At 35.5% G+C, this 14,751-nt stretch overlaps 1 non-coding gene across 1 annotated transcript; it reads left to right on the top strand.

The window, feature by feature from the left end:
* Positions 1 to 12,583: 12,583 nt before the first annotated feature.
* On the top strand, positions 12,584 to 12,690 carry LOC116137201. Its single transcript, XR_004129127.1, has one exon. It is a non-coding gene; the product is annotated as a small nucleolar RNA R71 (small nucleolar RNA).
* Positions 12,691 to 14,751: the final 2,061 nt, after the last annotated feature.

Genomic DNA, 14,751 nt, shown 5'->3' on the forward strand with positions numbered 1-14,751 from the left:
GATTAAAGAAATGCTTGTAAACGATCCAATTACGAAGCGGATAACAAAAATATTTACGACATGGATCGTTCCTTAGAATCAAGATCAGGGTACAAATTTACAGTTTATATATTAAATAAGAATCTGCAAATTTTAGTTTCGAGTTAACGAAATCATATGCACCTTTGGAGGCTCCTCCAACTTGTCTCTGAGCATATTGCGCTACCGACCCAAGTGTAGGATCGAACCGATGCAATCCACACGAAGATAACCTCAAGGAACTAGAGAGGGATTTGCTAGATCCTATTTAGCCTTTAAGACTAAAAAAAGAAAAACAAAAAAAAAAAAAAAAAAAAAAAAAAAAAAAAAAAAAAAAAAAAAAGAAAAGAAAAAATCAAAGTGTATTTGATTTTTGGCAAAAAGCAAAACTGGCGTGAGAGAATGTTAAAGGGGCTAGAACTTAGTTTAATATCATTGAAATTAATAATCTTTTTTATTTCACAAAGTGTGCACTTATATAGTGCACACTTTAACCTATTCCATCATGGAAGGGCTGGGCTCCAACCCAAACACCCTTGTATCCAAACATCCTTTTTAAGATATTTAATTTTAATTTATCTTATCTCAATAATTTCAATTAATATATATATATATATATATATATATATATATATTATATATATATATATATATATATATATTATATATATATATATATATATTAACATTTAACACAATGATAATTTATTTAATATATGCGAACACATATTTTAAACGTAATCTCACTATTTAATTTAACATCAAATTAAATAAGGCTACGACCTCAGCAAATTTTATGCATGTGAAATTAACAAAATACCCTTTCACCTAAAAAGACGAAAACGCACTTCTTGTAAACTGGTTCTAAATTATCTTTTAGTGTGTGACCCGTAGGCTCCTATCATACCGGTAGTGTGTAGTATCGGATTAACACCAATTATAGACTCACTATACACAGACCAAGATTGGCCCCTAGCAAGGCATCATGGCTGTAACGCCCCACTTGGGTGTGTAGTTAAATTATTATTGCGTTGATTGAATGTTTATTGATTTGTTTCATTTGAGTTTGCATGTTGTTATTTTTGTTTGGTTGGCCCTTAGTGAATTTTGTAAAGTTATTTTGAGAAAAATGTGAGGAAAATCCCTTAAACTTTCATTAGGGGTAAAATGGTCTTTTCACTCAAAATTAGTTGAAAAATGGGGAGTGAAAAGAGATAGAATTTCATGGGAATGTAATAAAAATGTTATCTCGACGAGACCGAGGCATAGAATAGTGTCAACCTTAGTCAAAACTCAACTTGGTTGGATTTACTTACCTTGTGCAAAGATGACTTCTTTAGCACTTTTCCTTCTCTTTGTGGTCTTGTCTCTTCTCTACAACTCAAAACAACCACAAGGACGGCAACAACCAAATAAGACTTCACTACAATTATAAGAAAACTCACATCTAAAGCATGAATCCTTACCTTAGGATGCTTTAGATGAAATCTCTACTCAAAACCCCTCTTAAATCCCTTAGAAATCTTAGAAGATTGGATGGAGAAATTGAGAGAAAGTGGGCAAATGGAAGAGGCGGTGGAATGAAGAAATAAAGGGTTTCTCTACACTTAACCCTTTTTAGTTCATATTACAAGCATCATTTCCCATTTTGCCCTTGTCCTTCCTTGGAAATTCTATCTATATCCTTTGATTCTTTACAAATACACCCCCATCCAAACACAATCTCTACTAAATTTCCTTTCATTTTACTCCCCACTTTTCCTACTAATTAGGGGTAGAATGGTCATTGTGCCCTAAAAGAAGAATTCTCTAGAAAACTCAAGAAACTTTGTCTTAGGCTCGTCGCCGCGGCGAAACACTTTTCGTTGCCCCGACGAAACAGGGCAGAACCTACCCGTGGGTGCAACTCCTCCTCCTTGCCGCGGCGAAGCTTCTTCTTCGCCCCGACGAAGATTGGATTTCCAACTTCACCAAAACTCAACCAATTTCAAGGCAACAATTCAACCAACTCAACATACAAACTCAATTAAAGTTGAAACAATAAACTTTTAACTAATACAGCGAATCTTAAATATGCACCTCAAGTGGGATATTACAGAGAATGAGAGAATTCTACCAAAGAGAGAGTATAGAGATGGAGTTGCTCAAATTCAAGGTAAGTAAACCTAATTTGAACCTTAATTTGAGCAAGACTTTGTTGAATGAATTTTTTTGCATCTTTGTATGTGATGGTATGAGAGAATTATGGGCTGTTGTTTATGTTTATTGATATATAAATTCTAGCCATGAGAAGTAGTGTATGGTTATGTGATGATTTGGTGAAGTTGTGGAAGATTTTGTGTTGAGATTTTTGGAGTGTAGGAAAGTGATAAATTCAGCCAGGTTTGATACTCAATTTAGTGAGTTTTTGGCTCAAAATTTGGTTGAATTAGAGAGTTGTGGAAGTGTAGCCAACATGGTAGTAGCATGTGCATATGAATTGTTTGATGAAAATCCTAAGAGAAAGCATGTTACCATGGTTGCCCTGTCAAATCCGTGACCTTATGAGTGATTTTTGAGCATCTTACTCATCGAACTGGGTTGAGAACTAAACATAAAAATTGTAACCCTTTCTCTAAGCTTTAAAATGATACTAAGATCATAGCAATCTGATGTGTATAGCTCGAGATATGCCTTCTTGAATATGACCTGTGCAGAATGACTACCTCAAAAGTACCTCCAATTTATTAGTTATTTTTAGTCTAATAATCTATGATTGATTTCAAGTATGGGAATGTTGTTGGTAGAGAATACTAGTTCCATAATGATATCTGTATATGCCATAATGCATTCTCACATTTTCACATTTGCATTTAGAAAGAATAGCAAAGAATGAGCATATTTCCATGCACATACACATATATGATAACATTAAAGAACAAAGAGAAAGAGAGTTTGGATGAATTGTAGAGAATTTCTTTTATGCATGTATATGTTTATATATGAAGAATTGTTGATGGAATGGATATTGAATGGTGGTTAGAATTTATCCATGAGAAGTAATGTTTGTGTACTTGATGTTTGATGAGAGTTTGGATGAATTATGGAAGAATTGGAGTAGAATTTATGGAGTGTGAATCCTGGACAGGTTTGACGTTAATCTTGGTGTGTTTTATTCCAAATTTTGGTGGCTTAGAAGAGAGGTAGAAATGTAGCCTATTTAGAGTTAATGTGCGCATATAAATTGTTTGATGAAATGTCAAAGAGAAGTGCATACATGATTATGATTATTTGATATCTTGAGATGAGTTGGTAGATGGTATAAACATGTTCACATTCCATATTGCATCCAAACATGTGAATTTAGGAAGAATAATAAGCATGAGCCCATATACATGCATACATACTCATAAGAGCATTAAAGAGCAATAATGAATATTAAAGTTAAAGAACAAATAGAAAGAAATGAGAATTATTAAAGAAAAGAAATTGAATACTAATTTCCATAAGAAAGATAAAAGAAAAGAAGGTTGTTGCGATGGGGAACCCGTGAGTGACAAGAAGAAGAATATTCCCACATGTACACCACCTTTAGTGAGCGGCCTAAGAAGAAGAAGAATTTGTACAGTCTGTAAGAGTATGTGTGGATGAGGACTGTACCCAAAAGAGTATTCCTAAATGCACGCTGCCTTTAGTGAGCGGCCTGAGAAGAAGAAGAACTTGTACAGTTTGTAAGAGCGCATGTAGATGAGGACTGTACTTAGTCACACGGCCAAGGTTCCGAATTCATGCCTCAACCGAGTTCGATCGGTAAAGAATAAGAAAGAAAAGAAAAGACAAGAATAGAAAAAAGAGAATAAGAATAGAAAGAAGAGAATAAGAAACAAAAGAAGAGAATAGAGAAAGAATAGAGAAAGAACAGAGAAAGAATAGAGAAAGAACAAAGAAGAATAGAGAGGTGTGATGTGAGGAAAGAAATTCAGAATTTAAGCAACGGAGAGAGAAGAGTAGCATAGTGGGTTTACTTATTGAGCAATTAGTGCTCACCCCGTTGTTTTCAATGTTTTTGCAGGTAATAGGTGAGATGTGACCGGTTGGAACGTCACGCAGCAGAAGGGTTGGGCAACACTGTCGAGCTGATTTTTTGTGACTTTATTATATTTTATAAAGATTTGTATTTAAAGAAAAATTAGTTATGGGCCCATTATTTTATACTCATCTACATGCACTGTCGAGTTGATTTTTTGTGACTTTATTATATTTTATAAAGATTTGTATTTAAAGAAAAATTAGTTATGGGCCCATTATTTTATACTCATCTACATGTATATTTTCTTATATATATTTTGTGAGTTTTGCCGTTATTTTCCGAGTATACTAGCTAGAGAGAGAGTATTACATCCTTCAAATGATTTCATATGTGTTTGCTTTCACTCCAAGGAAGGAATGCACGAGCGGTATCCATATGCATGAAGATAGGACAATGATTACCAATGGGTTTAATGTGCTAGCTAAACTGATTGGCTCAAGGACAAGAATGCATGATTTTTCTCTTGAAAAATTCTATTCTCCAACATAAGAGGCTCATGGTTTTGAGAGAGAGAGAGAGGGTGGCTAGGGTTCATTTGATTGAATAATTATTTTGTTTTAATTTTTAGTTGCACTTAAATAGTACATCAATTAAAACCTTAATCTAATATGGAATAGCCATCTACTAATTCCATATTTAGATTATATTTTTTCCATTACCGAAACTAGGTAATTCTAATCTTGGTATTTTAATTTTAATTTTAAGTTTGAATTTGAATTTATATTATATTCATTAATATTAATATTAATTAATAATATAACATTTAAATACACACACACACAATCTCACTTATTTTAATTTCAATATGAAATTAAATATTGGTAACAACCTTAGCAAATCTAATTGCACTGTGAGATTACTATTGTTCTGATAATCTTGAATAGAACTACATTGGGCCAGTGTCAAACTACACCAATTGATGCACAAGGCACTCCGATGATCTCAAGTCTAAGGATCACATATACCACCATCCGTGAGAGGATTTATTCCATAAACACTAGGGTTACCATTTATGTGGAATCCTCCGATGGGTCTATCTGGTGAACTCGCCTATAGTAAGCACCCATGTATTACACCAGATTGTTGGCAAATAACTTTGACAAGTGAGATTAGTCACTGCCTTTCGACAAGGTTGTTCAACACTATGATAGCCTTACCGTATTATCTATGTCCTTAGTCAGAATAATATTAGGGTTACGGATATTTCTAGAATGGCCACCATATGTGATCACAAGGTCCTCACTATCAAGATTTGAAACACTCGATACCCTTACCATGATTCTGCCATTCTAAGGACATACTTCACAACATGCAATGAATGCAAGATACATGATGAAGAAAAAACCTTTTATTGATTATAAACATTCTTACAAAGAGTCAATATTACAATAATGGATTGGCTCTAGGGTACCTATTCTAACAAGTAGTACTTTGCACACCTCTCTCATCAAGGTTTAGTATATCTGACATGAAGGCTTTTGATGGGAATGGTGACCATCATGATCACCTCGACGCCTTCAGCGACTTGATGGAGTTCCACCAGGTCTCGGATCTTGCCAAATGGCCTTTTTTGACCATCTTTCTTATTGCGAGAGCGACGAGATGGTTCATATCTCTCCTTGCAAGATCCATATCCTCTTGGAAGCAACTAAGCTCAGTTCCTCAAGCACTTCCAAGCAAACATAAAGTTCTTGATGCCCTTAAGCTACCTAAGAAACATTCGACAGGAGAAGGACGAGACATTGAAATCTTATCTGGAAAGATTCAACCTCGGGTTGAATAGGGTAGTCAACCTAAAATTTTGATCTAGAACATTTCAATTGCAAGTATTCCTCCACCAATTGTATCATGTTTTGCCCACCATTACCTCATACTTAACAATCATGAAAGCTTTTCTCCACAAATATATTAAACCATTTAGTACATTTAATGCTTATCTCCGAATACCTTCCATAACTTGTCGAATTTAATTTCCCAAACTATTCTAAATAGTTCAAATTAAATTAGAATAATTTATTTACATACATATTGTCCAAGATAACTTTTATCGACTACCTAGGGGACCCATATGGAAATGTTTAATAACAGGCTTCAACGTATTCGATTTTGTACCCCTTTATCTTATAAACGTAAGGTACCGAATGCGTTAACATTGTTTGACTCTGCAATAGGGACAACGTTGCACTCTTGAATTAAAGATCTTGTTTATTAGAAGCTTTAAAAATTTAATCCGATTAAATTATTTCATTAAAGTCTATCCATTTAGCGACAACTACATATATACCGCCATGGAACACTGATAACTGGAACTAGGTCGCTATACCGATATACCCTTCTCGTTACATCTTTTCTTTGCATCCAGTTTTACATCCATTGAATGATAAATGTTTAATGAATACTTTATTAAATGTTTGGCCAAGTCTCATCATTAGAGACCTTGTAAAACCCACAAGACGATACCCCTTAAACCTTTCGAAGTTATGAATTCCATATCTATGGAATAGTGTTCTTAGACCCATAGAACTACAATCCCAATCAACCTAGGTATTGACCCGTTAAAGAATAGAATCTCACCTTCCATTCTAATCAAAGACTACAGTCCACAAATCAAAGGTACAATACCCACTTAGGTTAAGGTACATATGTCTAAGTTGCTAAGGTGTGAAGTTTACATTTTCCATTATGGTAGTTACATAGAATTATAAACTTCACTTGGTCCATGGGGGTGATGAATCTCAAGTGATGTTTGCCTCTATGTAACTACCCTAAAATCCCCATTTTAGTGATTTGAGATTCATCACCCCCATGGAGGCAAACAACACAACAACCTTATCAAAACAGAGTGCCCAACCCCTGTTTCATGGCTGTGAACATAATTTCGAGCTACGATAAAATCTCATATTTCCTATATATGACTGCTTCATATAAACATGGATTTTATCTCATTCTGTAGTTTTGGAACCTTTGACCACTGATGTATATACATATTCACTTGTATTATAAAGGAGATTTATGATATCAATACAAATAAAACATTTTTATATATTTAATAGTTGTTTACATTATTTTAGAAAATCAATGTACTCTTAGTGTATGACCCTAACAAAAGCATCTACGAATAGAGAATTTTGTGGCTACTTTAAGGCACAACAACTCCAAAGTCTTAACCAGTACTCATGTTCGGATTAAGGATAGGTCAGGGTGTTAGGAATTGAAGATACCGCATAGCCGAATTGCGATTAAAATTTTTCAATTCCTAAACCCAAAATCAGGGTTTAATCATGCACATTCATATGATTAATTAAAACATACTAGGCATAAAAATTTACTAACGTTTGGAGGCTCCTTCGATTTGATTATTGAATTTCCACAAGCCGATTCAAGGAGAGAATCACACCAATTTGTCCATATGGAGGCTTCAAGAATTGAGAATTATTCAATTGCTAGATTGAATTAATTCTCACTTGAATCAAGGAAGGATTTTTAGTTCTCTCAAGTTAGAGAGAGAGGTGGGCAGCAACCCTAGGTCTGTATTATGTTCCTCATAAGCCTTAGGGTCAAGTGAGTATATCCCTACTATGAAAAAGACCAAAATGCCCTTTTTGTTATAACCCCAAAAACACACTTCTTAATCTAGTTTATTAATGAGATCAAAATTGTCTTTATGAATTTTAGATATGACATCTAAAATTCTCAGAATCCTGAAAATAAGACAATTCACCCTATAAACCCTAAAACTTTATCCTTTGGAATTCAACCTCCTTTTGTGCGTGCCTTGTAGATACTTTGACATTGGCAGTGAATAGAATCATGATTAACACACAATTAATCATCTCTCTATTCACATACCATGATTGGCCTCTAGCAAGGCATCATGGCCACCAAAATGACAGAGAGTCAGCGGTAGACTTTTACCTATCAACGATATGGTTACTATGCATTCAAATCCTTTCACCATTCATTATCTCATCAAGGTTGACGCATAGTGATAATCCTAAAGATTATATTGTCTTTCTTATGATTTTAGTAGGATTTTTAATACTTCTCATCAATTTTTGGTTTGAATTATTACTTAATTTGGTCTATTTTATGTTTTAGGCCTAAATCCTGTTTTGGAGAGGAATGACACAAAATTGAGCTTGTTGACCCAATTACAAGCTCAATTTTGATCGTTGTTGAGAGGATCGGAGAAGTTCTGAGGTTGATTGGAAGCACCCTTGAAGCTTGATCTACCGAAATCCAAGAAGAGTGAAGATTCAAGTGAAAAGACAAGTGGAGAGCCGTTTCGTAAATTCAGACCTTAAAGACAAAACTTCACCGCGGCGAAGAAAAAGCTTCGTCGCGGCGAAAGCTATGAATTTTAGTTCTTATCAAATAGAGCGTTTTAGCTTAAGGTAGTTTGTCCTAGGGTTTTTGGCTATTATTTAAAGAAAAGTTAGTCATTTTTAGAGGGGAGTTCATCATTTGTAAGGCATTTTAGAGGAGAAGAAGAGTTTTTGAAGATTTGTACTTCAAAATAGAGAAGATTTCTTTTCCCTTTCTTCTACTATGATGTTGAACTCTGATTTCTTTATGTATTTGCTGTTTATTTTCATTTTGAACATGAACTAACTCTTTTTTGGGTTAAGGTTTTGATGGATCTTAGTTTACAATGATTTAATCTATAATATCTTGTTGTTTTTGGATTCTATTGCATGGATTAAGTGTTTATTTTTTTTCTTATTGCATTTAAATGTTAGGTTTTTTTATTCAAATGAGTGTTGAGCATGATGAGACTGAGAAGTGATTCATGTGTTAGCTTCTTGAGATAAACACCATAGATTGAGCAAAAACTAGAGATAGATAAACGCGATCTATGAAATCTTTATAGGATTCCACTTGCTTAAAGGACTTTGAACTATTGAACTTCATTTTGTTGGGTGCTGAAGCTTAATAAGGATAAGTAGGGAAATCTAGCCGGAGAAGGTATATTTTACAACCTAGGGAGTGCGATTTGTAATCCTTGCATGTGAATTTGAGAATAATAGGAGTTATAGATTGAATTGGAGTAACTTTGTGAAATCAAAACCCTAAAGTCTCTCCTTGAATTGAAATTCATTGTTGAATTAATTTTATTGTGTAAATTTTAGTTTTCTCTTATATTTTGTTTGAATTTAGTTTTTAATGGCTCCCGCAAATCCAATATTTTTGTTTCTTCAATTAGTTATACTATTAGAAAAATCGGTACTTAGCACTCAATCCTCATGGGAACGATACTCTACTCATCATATTATTACTTTTTGTGACTAGTGCACTTGCGACATATGCATGTTTGTCAAATCACACATCAAGTTTTTGTCACCATTGCCAGGGATTGATTTTGTGTTGATATTGAAGTTTTCTAGTTTTTGCTAAGTTGAAGTTTAATTTTCTGTTTTACTTATTTTTGTTTGTTTTGTGATCTCACACTCTTTTTCTTTCCTTCGTAGTTTATGCGAAAAGCAAGAAATCTTCCTGTGCTTCCTATTGATCCACTGATTGAAAGAATAGCAATAAGACTTATCAGATAGAGAAGAGAAAGAGAGGAGAGACTCATTGAGATGGTTGAAAATAGAACCTCGAGAGAGTTTTCACTTCCACAAGTTGACGGTTGTAGTCCGAGCATAACGATATTGCCTATTGAGGCTAATAACTTTGAGATAAAGCCGGCTATAATCCAGATGATTCAGCAATCAGTACAGTTTGGGGGAGATCCAAAAGATGATCCTAATCTGTACATAGCCAACTTCTTGGAAACCTGTGATACATTCAAACACAACGAGGTGACAGATGATGCTATTAGGTTATGATTGTTTCCATTCTCATTAAGAGATAAGGCAAAAGGATGAATAATGTCATTACCCACTGGAACTATCATGACATGGAATGATCTAGCACAAAAGTTCCTTTACAAGTATTATCCACCAGCTCCTTTGACAAAGATGAGAAATGACCCATCACTTCATTTGTACAAGGCGACCTAACCCAGTCGATGCGGCGGTGAAGACAAATTCTTCGCCTCGGCGAATAACAATCTTCGTCGCGGCGAATTTTACTCAGTGAATTTCGCCCAACTTTCTTCGCCGTGGCTGAAAAATACAGAGGCTCATCGCCTCGGCGAAAAAATTACTTCGCCGCGGTGAAGTCTGGGACTTTTTGACTTCCAATTTTTGCAAAATGTGCTTCACCGCGGCGAATAAACTTCTTTGCCGTGGTGAAAACTGGAAAATTCTGTTTGTCGCCTTGATTCGAAATTTCACTTGAAACCCCCAAAAACACACAAATTAACTTCATCACAAATCAAAAGTTAACCGAAAAAAAATGCAAAACAAATAAACAAATGAAAACACTTGGGTTGCCTCCCAAGGGGCACTTGTTTATAGTCGAAAGCTCGACTCTCTCAAGTTTTCATGTCAATCCGAACTATCCAAATACATCAACTCCCGAGCATTGTCCTTGCATCGAAACTTCACTTGTTGATGATTTTTGTCACATGGGGCCCTTGTTGAGAGCTTAACCACCCATTTGCATTCCTTGGTCATTCCTTTCATGGCTTGAACATTCTTACCAACAGCTTTCAGTTTTCTTGATTTTTCTTCACCATTTTTGAGCGGAGGAATCCGTCCCTTGTGAGGATACATGCTCAGTTGTGGCCCATCTTGGAATGGTGTAAAACTCTTTGGGTTATGGTCCTCCTCATTGGATCACCTCGAATTGACCGTGCATCCTTTAATTGACGAATTAGGATCATTAATTTGGGAAGTTTCAATTGTTGACTGACCCACCAAATCAATTTTGAAACATGACTCTTACTTCAGTGGAGCTTTTAAAGACTCAAGGACATTGAATGTCACTTCCTCATGATCAACTTCCCTTCTTGAACATCAATTAAAGCTCTCCTGGTTGCCAGAAATGGTCGTCCCAGGATGAGAGGAATCTCTTTATCTTCTTCCATATCCAACACTAAGAAATCTGTCAGAAAAATAAATTTGTCCACTTTGACCAACACATCTTCAATAATGCCCTTAGGATGCTTTATGGATCTATCCGCAAGCTGCAAGCATATTGTTGTCAGTTTCACTTCACCAATTCCTAATTTCCTGAAAACAGAAAAAGGCATAAGATTTATGCTTGCACCTAAATCACATAAAACTCTATCAAACGTAATGTCTCTTATAACACAAGGAATAGTAAAACTCCCTAGATCTTTAAGTTTCAGTGGTAGATTCTTCTGGAGAATGGCGCTGCACTCCTCCATGAGCATCACCGTTTCCTTGTCTTCTAACTTCCTTTTGTTTGATAAAATCTCCTTGAGAAATTTTGCGTAGCTCGGTATCTGTTGTAATGCATCTGCAAAAGGAATGTTAATGTGCAGTTTTTTAAGTACATCAAGAAATTTAATGAATTGCTTATCCTGTTTTTCTTTTATGAGCCTCTCAGGAAAAGACATCGGAGGGGTGTGATGTGCCAACTTTGGTGGTATCTCAGGAAATGGCAATTTTTCTTTCTTTTGCCTTTGCCTTTCTTCTCGCTTTTGTTCATCTTTCCTAAAACTAGTTAGCTCCTCTTCAACAATTATCTCTTCGTTCACTTCCTCATTAGAATCTTCCTTTTATTTTGGTGGGCTTTTTTCTTTTCTTGGTTGTTCCACCTCTTCCAAGACTGTCCCACTTCTCAATGTTATTGCGTTCACTTGCTGTCGTGGGTTAGTCACTGTGTTGCTTGGTAGGGACCCTTGTAGTCTCTCATTTAGCTTTTCAGCCAATTGCCCCATCTGTACCTCCAGATTCCGAATGGACGCCCCTTGATTTTTGAAATTTGTCCTCGTCTCATTCATAAAACCTGTGGTCTCTTGCATAAACTTCCCAAACATGTCCTTCAATTTTGTCACTCTTGGGTCTCTTGGTTGATTACTCACCCCTGTTTGGTTAGTTTGCAGTGCTTTTTGGTCCCATTGATTGTTTTGCTGGTTCTGATTACCCCAAGACAGATTTGGATGATTCCTCCAACCCGGATTATATGTGTTGGAATAGGGATTGTTTGGTTACCTCTGATTTCCTGTCAAGTACTTAACTTGCTCTGATGGTGAAGATGATGAAGCATACGTGTTCCCCACTTGACACTTATTGCTCATGTGACTACCTGCACAAAAATCACAAGTTAGTTGAGGAGCTTGAATAGAGTTTACTTGCACAATTCCCAACTATTTCTGAAGTGTTGTGAGTTGGGCTGAGATGGTCGTGAATGCATCAACTTGAGATGGTTGTGAATGCATCAACTTCATGAAGACCCATAGATTTTCTTGGTATTGCTCTCTCATTACGTCTTTGATAGTTGTTGCTTGCCAAAACTTCAAGCAACTCATAAGCCTCTTCTGGTGTCTTATTCTACAAGGCTCATTCCGATGCCGCATCCACCATAGTTTGCATGTTACTCATCAATCCATTATAGAACGTTTGGACTTATAGCCAAACTGGCAAACCATGGTGTGGACATTTCCTCATAAGTTCCTTGTATCTCTCCCAAGCCTCATATAATGACTCTGACTCTTCTTGTAGAAACGATGTGATATCATTTTTTATCTTTGCTGATTTTGTTAGAGGAAAGAATTTGGTCAGGAACTTCTGTGCTAACTCGTTCCATGTTGTGATAGTTCCTGATGGTTGTGCCATTAACCATCCCTTAGCTTTATCCCCCAATGAGAAATGAGAATAATCTCAATCTGATTGCGTCATCTGACACTCCGTTTGACTTGAAGGTGTCGCAAATCTCTAAAAAGTTTACAATGTGCTGATTTGGATCTTCCTTCAAATCTCTACTAAATCGTACCGACTACTGGATCAACTGGATGATTGTCGGCTTTATTTCAAAAGTGTTGGCTTGGACCGCTAGTCTCGTAATGCTCGAACCACTACCATCAACTGTGGGAACTAAGAATTCCCTTAGTGTCCTGGTTTCTGCCATTTCAACAACTATGACTTCTGGTTCAACAACTATGGCCTCTTGTTCTCTTCTCTCTCTGTTAAGTCTTCTGGCGGTTCTTTCAATCTTAGGATCAACAGGAACCACTGGCTGACATCTTGCTCTTCGTATAAACTAACAGAAAAAAGAAAGAAAAAGTGAGGTCACTACAACTGTATGAATAACAACAAAAATAAAACAGAAAAATAATGACAACAAAAATAAACTCCAATCTAACTAACAAAAGAAAAACTCAATGTTAACATAAAAATCAATCCCCGGCAACGGTGCCAAAAACTTGATACGTTGTTACTACAATATGCATAAATACCAAGTACAGTAGTCACACAAAGTAATAAAGTGATAAGTGAGTATCGTTCCCATAAGGATTGGTTGCTAAACACTAAGTTTTCTACTGTTTTCAAGTTAGAGCAATCGAATTCATTTGGATTAATGGGAGAGATTTAAACTAAAACTAAACAAAATTTGCTAAGTATTTAAACCTAAATTGTGAAAGCAAGATTTAAAGGGAAGGGTAAAATCAATTCAAACAAACGGGTAGGGTTTTGACTTCATTCGGACTCTATGGATTAAATCTCCGGACTATGCTATTTCCAAAGTCACATGCATTGATTGTAAATCAAATTCTCTAAATTGTAAAACATACCTTCTCAGGCTATGTTTTCCAACTTTTCCCTATTAAACTTCCGCACCCAACAATTTGAAGATTAATGGTTCTAAGCTCATTAAGCACATGGAATCTTAGATTGATTTCATTGATTCTCAAATCTATCTCTAGCATTGAATACTACAATGGTGATTACCTAAGAAGCTTAACTTGACTCATTTCTCAATCTCATCATGTTCATCAATTAAAAGCAATAAAATCAGAATAACCACACAATCCATGCAATAGCATATGAAAATAACAAAAATCAATTGCTCAATTCATGGAAATCCGAATTACATCAAAACCCTAACCCAAAATGGGTTAGTTCATAGCTAAATCAAAATGCATAGCAAGAAAAACAATAAACACAAGGTTCAACATATTGAAATAAGAGAAATGACAAGAGATCTCCCCTAGTTGAAGAATCCACCAGATTCAATCCCAAATCTTCTCACTTTTCAACCCAAAATTCGTCAAATCTAAAATAAGGAAGATGAAAATAAGCTGCTCTCTACTAAAAAATGACGACCTTTCTCAAAATGGCAAAGTTTGGCTTCTATACTTCGCCCAAAAACCTAAGACTTTGCCTAAAAATGAAATTGTGCGTTTAAAAGAAACTGAAATTCTTAGACTTCGCCACGGCGAAAAAGGAATCTCGCCACGGCGACGAAGTAAAAATTGACTCTTTTGCGTAACTCCTTTTGCCGCGGCGAAGAACATCTTCACTAATAATTTTGAAATTACAGAATTGCCCTCCCCTTGCTTCTTTTCTTGATTCTGCGATCTTCGATGCTCTCCCATAGAAACAAGCTTCATAGTGCTTTACTCTACTTCAAAACTCTCCCAACTTCTGAGATCCGCTTACTTCTGAGTCCAGAAACTCCAATTCGCTCATTATTTGCTAAAAATGTCCATTTTGACCTGAAACACAAAATGTAAAGAATTAAGTAGCAATTCAGGTCAAAATGAACTAAGAAGTATCTAAAATCTGACCAAAAAGCCTAATAGAAATAGT

The sequence above is a fragment of the Pistacia vera genome, unplaced genomic scaffold, assembly GCF_008641045.1.
Source record: "Pistacia vera cultivar Batoury unplaced genomic scaffold, PisVer_v2 Contig320, whole genome shotgun sequence".
NCBI classification, from domain to species: Eukaryota; Viridiplantae; Streptophyta; class Magnoliopsida; order Sapindales; family Anacardiaceae; genus Pistacia; species Pistacia vera.